Source organism: Gallus gallus, chromosome 11 (genome assembly GCF_016699485.2).
Source record: "Gallus gallus isolate bGalGal1 chromosome 11, bGalGal1.mat.broiler.GRCg7b, whole genome shotgun sequence".
NCBI classification, from domain to species: domain Eukaryota; kingdom Metazoa; phylum Chordata; class Aves; order Galliformes; family Phasianidae; genus Gallus; species Gallus gallus.
Genome location: NC_052542.1, coordinates 6,787,650 through 6,799,528, shown reverse-complemented (window position 1 = coordinate 6,799,528; position 11,879 = coordinate 6,787,650). Strand labels below are relative to the sequence as shown.

Sequence of the window (11,879 nt, the reverse complement as noted above, 5' to 3'; positions counted from 1 at the left end):
AGTACCTGAAGGGGGCCTGCAGGAAATGTGGGGAGGGACTTTTTGTATAAGGGCATGTAGTGACAGGACAAGGGGAAACGGTTTTGAAATGGAAGAGGGTAGATTTAGACTAGATATTAGGAAAAAATTCTTTACTTTGAGGGTGGTGAGACACTGGAACAGGTTGCCTAGTGAGGCTATGGATGCGCCCTCCCTGGAGGCATTCAAGGCCAGGCTGGATGGGGCTTTGAGCAGCCTGGTCTAGAGGGAGGTGTCCCTGCCTATAGCAGGAGGGTTGGAACTAGACGACCCAAACTGTTCAGTGAGTCTATGATTGCACTGCATAACCCTCTAGTTAAATGGCTAGACCCCTGGACATTGCCAGTTTGGAATGAAAAATAGTGACCACAGAAACACCTACTAACCTACGTTAACAAAAAGGGGACTATCCAAAAATTTCTTTTCCTTATTGGCCTCTTACTTTCCAGAGTTACCTTAATTTGAAGTGGTAGTAGTAGATGTTAAAAATATTTACTTTAAGCTAGACATCAATGATTAAGCTAGACATTCAGTTGATGCCATTACCCTTCTGAATTTTGCTCAATCAAAATACAAGAATATTTAATATTCCTCAATGTTTCCACAAAGCCTAATAGCCACTTTTAGGGTAAAATCCTGTTGCCTCTGGCTCATACTGAAGAAGAGGTTCCTTTGAAACATCTATTCTTAGAAAACAGAACTACAGAGCACTGAGCAGTAGAATTGCTATGCATAATGTTAGGGCAATTTTATTTTTGCCTTTAGGTGATTTCACCAGCTGACATTTCAGCACAAGGATCCTTCAGAGCAATATAGAGAATCCAATGTGACAGTGTCTCTGAATCAGCCACTGAACTTAAAGTATTGGTTATACATACAATATGTGTAGTAGCCTCTCGTAGTCAGTTTTCTTTTCTTTTTTTTTCTTTTCTGTATATATTTGTCTCTTCAGCTTCTCATTGTCATTTTAACTGAAGCATGCTTTAATGATCACCCTTTAAGACTGTGTAGGACCATGCCTCATGCATTACCATTTCTGGTTCCTCTCTTTTTGTGTTATGGTCAGATTGCTTCTCATGCTAGGAGTACCAGTGAGGGAATAGTTTAAGTGCAGAGAGCTAGCAGCTCCTTGCTTCTGAGAAGGCAATAGCAGGAAATGTCAAAAGTTTGTCCTCTTGAGTTTGGATTAAAGCTGGGTGGAAAATTTGGCAAATACATTAAAGGCAAAGCGGAGACTCGTGTTGGAAAGCTGCAATTCAAACAGTTAAATTGGCAAAGAAACCAGCAAACAACTTTCTGTGAAGAAAAGGATTAGGTACCCTATTATATGGCTTTATTTGCTCCACGTAAAATAAATATAATGTTATGTAATGTTCCTGAAAACTGAGGCTGAAAGGAAGTGTTCTTGAAGGTGCTGAACAGCAAAATTTCTATAGCTTTGAATAGGGCTGAGACAGGTCAGTTATCCACAACAATAACTTGCCCTGTTGCTGCCTTGAGCACTTGATTTGTAACTTCCAAGTTCCTTTGTGGTTTACAGAAAAAGCTTGATGGGTTCATCTGCTCTCTTAGAGTGCATAGTGTCCTTTCTAACTGGTGGAGAGCAGAAAAGAAGTAAGCCAGCAGAAGTTACTCAAATACACTGATTTCCTCCTTTATGGTTTGAAAACTTTTACTCTGGGCAACACTGTGGTCTCTGGGGAGAAAAGGCCCTTCAGTGAAAGGAGATGGTCTCCTTTTTCACCTCTGCAAAATGAGTGATAGTCCAGTATCAAATACTCCAGCATACCACTGCCTTCAAGTGACTTCTGTAGGGGAACATACAACTGCTACAACCTCCTAGACTGTGCCAACTGGGTCACTGATTCACTTTGATTGCAGCGTTACTCATTTCCTGTGTTAAATAATGTATAGGTTATTTATATGTTGCACTGTAATCAAGTCATAGCTTTTTGATCTCTAAGGTGGGTGTTGCTGCCTTTTGTAGAAGTGCAAAATCTGAAATTCATGAATCATTCTATTCTATTATTATCCTTAGCAGTCCTGTACTGTACAAATCTCTCATAATAAAGCAAGGAGGCAGGACATTCTGTAAATGTAATGGCATATCACTTAAAACGTCATGTTATTACCAGGTGTTTGTTGGAATAAAAATTACACCTTTACAGGTTAAGTAAAGAATCACTAATAAAAGTGTAACAGACATACATTATACAGCATGGGGTTCATAATGAATAATTGCTAGGTTATTAGTGCTTAACAGATTAAGGGTACTTCCATTTATTACTGTGCTCCACTAAGGATGAGCGTTAATTTTTTTTCAAAGCAAATTCACTGGAAACAGACAGTTTAAAATTTATGCTTGTAATGATTGCTACATGGTCCATTAAGACCACCTCTAAGTGAGCTTAATTTGTAGCAGATAAATGTACATGTCTACATATTTTTCAACGTAGTTTATGGTGCATCTTGCACAGCTGTGCCCAACTGATTAAATCCTCGCAAAATTTAAATAGGAAGCCCATTACATAGACAGTATTATATCCATTTATCATACACACATTTTCAGTTAACTCTCTAAGCCTTTGTGCAGGATATTTTTACTGATTCATTAAATATGTATAGCAAGGCCATTTTCTCTGTATTGTTTTGCCCTTTTTGTTTTCTGGGTTTGTTTGGTTTATTCTTTTCCATTCTGTCATCCAGTAATTAAGAATTTCAGCAAACTCAACATCTGCAACAATTATCTTAGTAATGATTCTAGATACGATGGTCACTTACAAAATCCAAGATCCAGAGAGCTGCTTATCTAGGGCTATAAACCTGGTAAGAAAAGTGATTGGCACTAACACATTCCTTTGCCTTCTGGGGATTCTAGACTCAGCATTTGTACTGGGTAGATAGGCAAACTACACAGAAAGACAGATTGGGATTACAGATTTTTCTTCCCTTGCTATTAGCTGGTTAGCTCTGGACATCTCTTCGTTTTCTTAAAATGCTTCCTAGGTCTCATTCTCAACTGTTGAGCTTTGTCTTTGCTCTATACGAGTCTCAAAACACCTAAACCGTACTTCTGGATGCTAGAAATAGGATTGGAACCATTCCACCAATTTTAGAGATCATATTTCATTGCTCTGAATTATTACCTGAAAGCCTGCCTGTCTTCATTGACTATAAAGTAAGTTAGAAAGAGTAGAAAAGTATATATTGAAATAAGGCTTAAAAGTGTGATGCTATCTTAAAAGATTACATGAAATGCTTAGGAATGCAGATAGTTGAAAAAAAAATCTGAAAATTCTATGAATATTTGTGTCAGGTCAAGAATCTCACAGAAACAGACAGTAGCTGAACGGGGCTGTTCTTGAGCAACCCATGGGTGAGGTTGCAATTTTTAAAGGCATCTGTGAGAATTTGAGCGTTAGGATCTGTGTCTCAGTTCATCAGGGACATTTGCTTCATTGTTCATTTTTCTAGTGATCGTTGCCAGTAGGAATCAGTTGTGACTAGTAAAGTGCTAGCTCCAGGGTCTTGACAGTTGGTGGTTTCTTCAGGGTGTGAAAACAACAAGTTTCTCTCATCTCAGGTGTGAAAATAATATTGCAAGTGCATATGATATTATTTCTAGTTTTCAGGGAGATAATGACTCAATGGCTGAATTACAGGTAATGAGTTGCAGGTAGAGTCTTAAGCTGTGATGTGCACAAACTGTTTTGATTTCTTTAGAAGTGGGAAAACAATTCCCTAAGAGTACTAGGTGCTATCTAGAATTCAAAGACACTTCTTCATTAAAGCAGAGGACAGTGTCTTTTTCAGCCATTCAGAAGTTTTTGGAGGCTTACTTCTAATATCAAGAAGTCGTAGGCTATGGGATTCTAGCACATATATTGCCATCCCCTTCATTTATTTAAAAGCAGTGTTTGTGCTTGTGATGAAAATGTTCTTTGTATGTTTAGTGGATAAACATTTTAACAGAAGTGTTTATTTAAAATGGCAGAACAGTGCAAGTGTATGAACCTGAGGAGGTTTATGTCACAATCTGTTATCTTGAAATCTTACCAAGACAAACTTACTTCAGGGGAGTCTGTTTTATTTTGCTGCTGGCAGCAGGATGATTAGCTGCAGAATAATCTTATAGAGAGCTGGTTGCTAATTAAGAAAAAAATAAACTATTCCCTGTACCATATTTTCAGAGGAGTCTTCCTCACAGACTTTAATTTTTGAGGAATAGTATGTGCATTCGTTATTATTAGTAGATAATCATTGCACTTTAAATAATGAGCTTAGCAAATTGTAGTTATTTAGGAAGCTATCAGCTCTTCAGTTTTTGTATGAAAGAGAATATTAAACGTGCTATAAGAAACTTGAAGACTAATCATTTCTGAAATATTTCCAGAGCAACAAAAGTGTATTTGGTAATTGGATTACTAGAAATGAATTGGCACTTAATCTGCTGAGGATTTGGAAAGTGATGAAGTTTGGGGTCAGAATTGTTGTAGATGCTTAAGCATTTGGTTCTTGGGTACTTGGCTGAACTGTAGTTTATGCTCCATCTTACCTCAACCTTAATAATTTAAACATTTTTTTTCAAAGCATGGCCCCTTCTGAAGGCACTGTAAGGAGAGACTGCAGACCCAGCAGAGATGGGATCTTCCCTTAAAGCTGAGACTAAAAAAAAAATCAAACTCCTTTTTGTTCAAAACAGAATCTATGTGTAACTTAAAATAAATATAGAAAATACTTTCTGATGAGAAACAGAGACGTTTTGTCAACAGTAGTCTTAACATTTTTTTTTTCCAAGTGAGATGTTTGTCATCCTTGAAATTCTAGCAAATTAAAATATATTCCTGGCAGAAGCTGACCTTTATGAAAATACATTTTGTCCTCAGATGAAAGAGGACATTATCATATAGTTACCATTGCACATATAACAATACCTGCCTTGGAAAGCAGAAGCCATCAAGCTTAATTAAATTTTGTTTTGTTTCAATTGAATTGGAAACCATCTTCATAATTTAACCAAAATATGAATCCTCACACAATAGAAAGATACAGATATGACACCATTGCTGCAGAGAGATCTTGTGGAGCTGTGAAGAAGACTGAGGTTTTAGTCCCTGTGCTGTACCTTATAGTGTCTGATGGTATTTGTGGTTTACATCTTACTGCATTAATTGGCAGTGTTATAAACCATACTCTATCTTTTGTTCCCCTGTGTGTCATACCATTTGCTCCTGATACCATTTTTTTTTTCAACAGTATTTCTTTTCCTTCCAAATTATAGGGTTGTTATTTTTCAACCATAACTAATTATGTTACATGCCAAAACACTTCAAGCACTGCTTAAATACGGAGGAAATGTTTTCAAGTAACCCTGTGAAGTGATGTTATACAGATTTAACACAAAAGTCTACTTAAAACACGTATTATCTTTTTGTTTTTCATGAAACTGTCTCTCCTCTGATTCCTTACTTTCTGAATCACTGTGTCATAAATTGTTTGTGTCTGGCAGGGTTAGTGAGCTGCTAAGAGTGGATTCTTTAATCTTCTTTTGAGTTCTGTACTTCTGTGCACCTACTGTTTTGTGTCTGGTCTGGGCTGCATGTGAAAAAAACCCCACAATCCAGAAAGCACTTTAGATATGCAGGAAGCACTTTAGATATGCAGGACATAAGCAGTACATGGCAGGGCTGAAGAAGGTGATCCGTCCCCGTGCTGTGCAGAGGACTGTCCAACTCAGTACTGCTTTGTGATCTTGTCACACTCCGGAGTTTCTCTCTGTGCTCTGAAGAATTGCTGTGTCTGAAGCACGTGGTCAGAGCCTGTGGAAGTAAAGAAAAAATGAAACACTGAGGAAGCAAAAGGAAAATGAAAAGGCAGGTGAGTGAGAGTAGAAGGAAAGATGGTTATAGGACCTAAAACTTGCAAATTCCTTGGATTCAGACAGAAAATATACCTTTGTGTTACAGGCCTGGATCTAATAGCACCCTTTTAATTTTTCTGCTTCCATTTCTTCGTTTTGCCAGGGAAGGCTGTGTGCCTATATGCTGGTACTTAAAAAAACCCCAACACCCTCTGGGTAATTGCCAGCTGCTGTGTTTTCTGAATAACTTGATCAGTGCAATGAAGCAATGCAGAGGAGCTGGCATTGGCTGTTTTAGTGGTGCAGCCACATCCGGATACGTTCTCTGAGCCAAAAAATGTTCTCTGCTGAAATCCCTTGTGGCCAGCGTCATCTTCTAAAGGACTCCTCAGGAGAAGCATATTCTTACCAAGGTCCCTTTGGCAACATGAGCGATTATTTTCTGCTCTATTCTGTGGCTCATCATTGAATCATCCTTTAAGGATATGCTCTGGGCTGAAATCCTGTTTGCACTATTAACTTTTATTCTGTAATAAGTCATTTAAGAACATCAGATTGTCTCTAAATAAGCTTTTTATTAATGTTTTGTTTAAAAATAATAAATTCTGTTTATGTTAAAACAGAATTTTGTAGCCTCTACAATGTAACCTTGAAATTTCAAAACTCTAAATAAAAACCTAGTGGAGCCTTGCTGATAGATTGAAGAGCTTATTGTTTTGTCAAAGAATAAACTCAAAGAACTGCTGAATATTTTTCTTCAAGCACTAATACCGTAGCACTACTTGTGCTCTAGAGTTTGCTTATATATAAATATATAGTATCTATAATTGTATTTTGGGAAGAATTATGCACTTTGTGAATATTAATAGCTCACAAAATGTAATTAGCCTTTTCATTAAATTCTACCTGGTTAGTTTTACTTATTTGTTTTTTAATTCATCATTGTCTATGATTGATTTTGCAGGTTAGGCATTAATGGCTGATGTAGCTTGTATGAATAAGCATTATGTTTAGATGTGGGAGTTCACTGGTACTTCTCCGACAGGTCCTTGGTCTGTTGGGGCATGGGCTGCTTGGTTTCTCTTCCTCTCTCTGGTTTCCCACATGGGAAATGAGAATAACTAATGACCACAGAGCCACTACCTGTTTCCATTTCCATTTCCATGTATGCAAGTATTTCTCTTGAAACACTAGAGCAGTCTTCCTTAGGAATGTTTTGAAACTTAACTGATGGCTTCTGCACTTCTTCCTATTTTCCAGCTAACTTCATATTATAGAAATTGTTTCAGACTTATTCCATTGTACATCTTTTGCAAATTCTCTGCAAGAATTCAAAAGGAAAGATGGAAAAGGAATTTTTTTTTTAGTTTCAAATTGAAAGTGTTGGATGAGGTTAGTATGGGCTGAAGGATGGATGTTTGTACAAATACAAAAGGTTACTTCATATTTTAAATAATAGATTGAGATTTACAAAATGATGTTTGTATTGTGAATTTCTCATTAGAGTTTAGCTTGTGCTGAATTGCAGCATATGTGGGGTTTTGTAGACAGGAAGAGAACCTGATGATTTAAATTGAATAGTCTTTATACACTTCAGGTATTTTATATAATTTAGCTTGGAAAGTTGTTAAACAGAAATGGTCAGGCAAGATGTGGGCAATTTTGTTTCCAAAATATCAGCTAAACACTGTAAAACCAAAGACTAAATTGTGCCTTTGGTGTTGATCTTAGAGGGACAGGGAACCAGTTTTATTGCAACTAGCGACTTAACCACACAATTTATTTTCTTCAAAGACAAGACAGTGCTTGTTGTATATCAAAATAAATTAATATGCATCTAGTGACTTCTTTGTACCAGGATAATGCAGGCTGCTACCATACATGACTGGAAGTCAGTCCAGTGGGAATTAGGCTGAGGAAAAAAAAAAAGGATATGTGTAGCTGAAGAAGAGCTGAGAGGACTGTGACTTTCTTGTTTTACTACCCAGTGTAGGGTGTGCTGTTATGCATGAGACTGTGAGAATGGGGAAGCCATACACACACTGCTGTCAGTGTTGCTCCTGCCTCTAGACCTATTTATGGCTTATGTTTTTGTGTTCTCTGTTACTGTAGGGCTTTCATGCATACTGATTATTTCCAATAAAGGAAAAGCTCTAATCTGACTCCTTAAAATGCTCTTGAATTTCAGCTTTCATCTTGAAGATATGAGTATTTGGTCCAGACTGAAATGTTAAATGCAGGCCTGGTTTCTGTATGCAGGTCAGATGGCACCCCATGTAGAAAAAAAGTTGATGAGTGCCAGAAATCCCATGATAACAGCTCAAATGAAATTGTGCTGGTGCATGAGAACTTGAATGGTAGCCCAAGGACAGCATCAGTCCTTCAGCTTAATATCTGTTTAATGCATACAAAAATAAAAATACATAAAAATTAATTGCATGTATGAGAAAGAGACATTATTCTCAGTTTACTATTGCACATATATGCAAAATGTTTCTAACCTTGCTACCAAACAAGTTTGTCTGGATATAACATCTCTTTCAGTAGTCATGGTGTCCCACTAAAATGTATCTCCCTATTCAAAGCATAACACTTTCTACTGCTCTAGATGGTGTATTGCCATAAAACCTGTTTGTAAGTACTTACCAGGAATTATTGAAGGAGTTGACCTTCTGTGAAGTCTAAGTGACATTATTGAGTTATCCTTTAATACTGTTTTTGTTATCTCTGCCCTTGTAAGTCCTCTCTTTCAATGTTTAGCTTATTAGTTTATATGCTATTTTCATTGCAATTATAGCTAGTGCAGGAATGTTTTGTTACCTTTTTAACACATTGTCACCATGCATCATTTTTAGATCCTCATTGCTCCTTATTAGAGGTTATTTAAGCTCTCAGGTCTAACTGGATAATGAAGCATGCTTGTGATACAGACTAGCTAAAGCTTTTTCGAAGATTTTGTTTCACTGGTGATAGACTGTGATGTACTGTTTGGGATTTTTTTACTCTTTTGTTTGTGTATATCACCACTTAGGTTAGTAAAATTTAATCGAAATGTACATGAATGTCAAACAACTTGTGCAGCCCTTACTAGTATGACTACATGCATGGCCAGAATATGCAAGGGTTGACAGTTGGAGTAGATGATCTAAGAGCTATTTTCCAACCATAATGATTCTATGATTCTATTATTATCTGAATTAGTTCTAGAGATTAGAGGCATACAGCCCTAGGAATACAGAGATGCTCCAAATAGTGAAGACCATACTAAAATGAGAACTGGGATTGGCACACGTGGTGGCACTGTGTCTGAGTTAATAAGCCAAGGCTCTCAGAAGTGTCCATACATGTCCATATACTTCCGTGTACTGCAGCATCTGAGTCATGAAACATTTTGAAACTGAATCCATGTCTCCTGAGTTCTTCGTTAACACCTTAGGCCATTCTTTTCATTTCTATGTGTAAGCTAATCTCAGTTTTGTTTTCATTTTTCAGGACTCATACACTTGTAAGGCCCTCTGTACAAATGCCTTTATTTTTTTTTTACTTACACAGATTTCCTATTCATTAAATTCTGGGAATTTACTCTTCTACTGAATTAGATGGTAGACAGTGTGCTGATTCCTAAACCAACTCACATTATTACTTGCACCACTGAAGTACACTGGCAGAACAGATTCCTGATACTTGAAGGACTCACCTATAGTGAATCTTACATTTATATCTCCTGCTAAAAAAAAACAACAATAGCCATTCTACTCAGTAGTGTTAGAGAATGACGTGGCTGAGATGGAACTCTCTATTTGCTGTACTTAGATCCACATGATGCCAAAGTCTAATCCCAGATAGCGATTCCCTTTTGGCTTTTAAAGCCAGGAGGATCCAGTAATGATTTTTGACCATTAGCTTTCAGTGATTAATTTTGATCACTGTGGTTCTTTTCAACCCAGACCATTATATGATTCTATGATTCTTTGTTGCTGTGTTGTTGGTAGGTAGGAAGCTTCACTGGGGAGTGGTCATCGTTAATTGAAGTAAGGTTGACTGACCAGAGGATACACCTGTCTATTCAAAATATTGAGGAGTAAGCTAATGTATACAATTTATTACGTGGCTTCAAATGATGCATCAGTTCTTTTGCTCTGAGAGAAGGTAATATGGATTAAAATGATACCCAAGCATTATGGGAGAATGAGAGGCCAGAGTATATAATTTCAGAGACTTCTATATGGGTCTGTAGCAGAAAAATAATCTTCAGTTACTCTTCCATTGTGTTTAATTAAGATTCTATCAATTCTGATTTTCCTGAAAATTGTGATTATCGGCCAAAGTGTAGGGTTTTTTTAATCACTGTCAGAGGTGTCAGTGGATTTACCTATATATAGCTAAAAGAAAAGTGTGCCTGTTCAGTTCCTCAGACACTCATAACAAAAGTGAGTTTTGAGGGGTATGTGTTTGGGATTATGGGTAGTTGAATTTTCTTTTGAATTGGATTTAACGACTATTGTTAGCAAGGTTGTTTCTTTTTGTGTTGTATCTTTGAGAGTGGGTGTTTACAGATGCGCTACTACTAAGACTGCATATAGTAATATCCTCTTTGAGTAAAGTCAGACAGCCTGTGCTAATTGCTGTACAGAGACACTCTACGATGTAATATACAATGTCACTTAAGCCCTGTTCATAATGACCTGGGTTTTCAAATGTTCAGTGCATTACAATGAGTTTTGGTTTGGGCTAAATTGCACTATTGATTTCTTGGTAATTAGGTTTTAATGAATTGTATCCATTCAATTCTAGGTTTGTCAGGGGACTTCAGAGATTGGTTTGTGATAATTTTATTCACTTTATTTATTTATTTTTAATGAGTCTAACATTAGAGAGCTCCTGTTCTAGACATTGGTAGATTTGATTTTTGTGTTAGCTACTTCAAACTCCAGCACGTACTTACCTGTACTGCAGTATTAATAAAACTTGCATAAGATTGTAGGAATTTGGATAGCCTAAAATCTGTTTATGTAATCCGGCACTTAGAAGTTTGTTTTCTTACTGTTACTCCTCTACACTATTTGGGTTAGACTGTTAGAAACTGGTAAATACATTAGACTTTGACTCCGTTATCGTTGCTTACAGCTTACTGCTGTTTTAATCTTTATCACTGCACATTAAAAAGCTGTTTTTCCTTCTTGATTTCTAATCAAAGGTGATGATAGCAGACAATTCCCTGTTCTGGTGTAGTAACATACAGCGTGTTATTTTACAGGAGCTTTTCTTATACTAGTTCATTAAATTTAGTCCTTTAGAAGGAGAAACTTGTCTACATCAAGTCCTAAAATACTGAAATTGTGTTTGTACAGTTTAGGGTTTTTTTGAATGGCCAGAGCAGTAGCTACACAATTACGACTGCTTTTCGCTCTTCTATTGAGAAATCACATCTTTCCTTGAAATAGTTAAATAGATTAAAAATCCCTATGTTTAGTATTTTCTTTCTTTATTTGTAAACTTTTCCTTTCTCATCATTTTTGCTGATACATTGGACTCTCCACTTTGCTGGACAGCAATGATGAATAATTTTTGCTGTGCCATCTTGGGTCAGCACAGACTTCTTGAGCTGGGCACTGAGAATCTGGCCCTTGTGTAGTAATGCTGCAAGCAGGACAGCTGCTGCCTTTCACACGGTCTCCAGTCTGCTGTCTCTTGTAGGGGAAATGCTGAATGCTTCATCTCACTTGAGTGGGCCTTATCTTTCTTACTGTGATTAAAGCTAATCCCCAGAGCACATTAACTTGTTCTTCCAACTACAGCCATCCTCCAGATTTCTCCCTCCATATCACAGCTGCTTTTAATGTCTGTCTCTGTGTAGCTACAGAGCTGTTTGCCGTCTCAGAGCAGTGGGGAGACACTTTTGATTGTCTTTCCTGACCAAAAGCAGAATAACAGTGTTGGAAAGATCTGAACCAAAGCTAATGCATGCCATGGAAATGTGACATATTGTCATGATTTAGTT

General features: G+C 37.1%; 1 long non-coding RNA gene across 1 annotated transcript in view; it reads right to left on the bottom strand.

The window, feature by feature from the left end:
- Positions 1-234: 234 nt before the first annotated feature.
- The window catches only part of LOC112533273, a 53,368-nt gene continuing 41,723 nt past the window's right edge, over positions 235-11,879 (bottom strand). The window contains exon 3 of the long non-coding RNA XR_005862978.1: positions 235-5,837. This is a non-coding gene — a long non-coding RNA (uncharacterized LOC112533273). The remainder of the gene's footprint in view (positions 5,838-11,879) is intronic.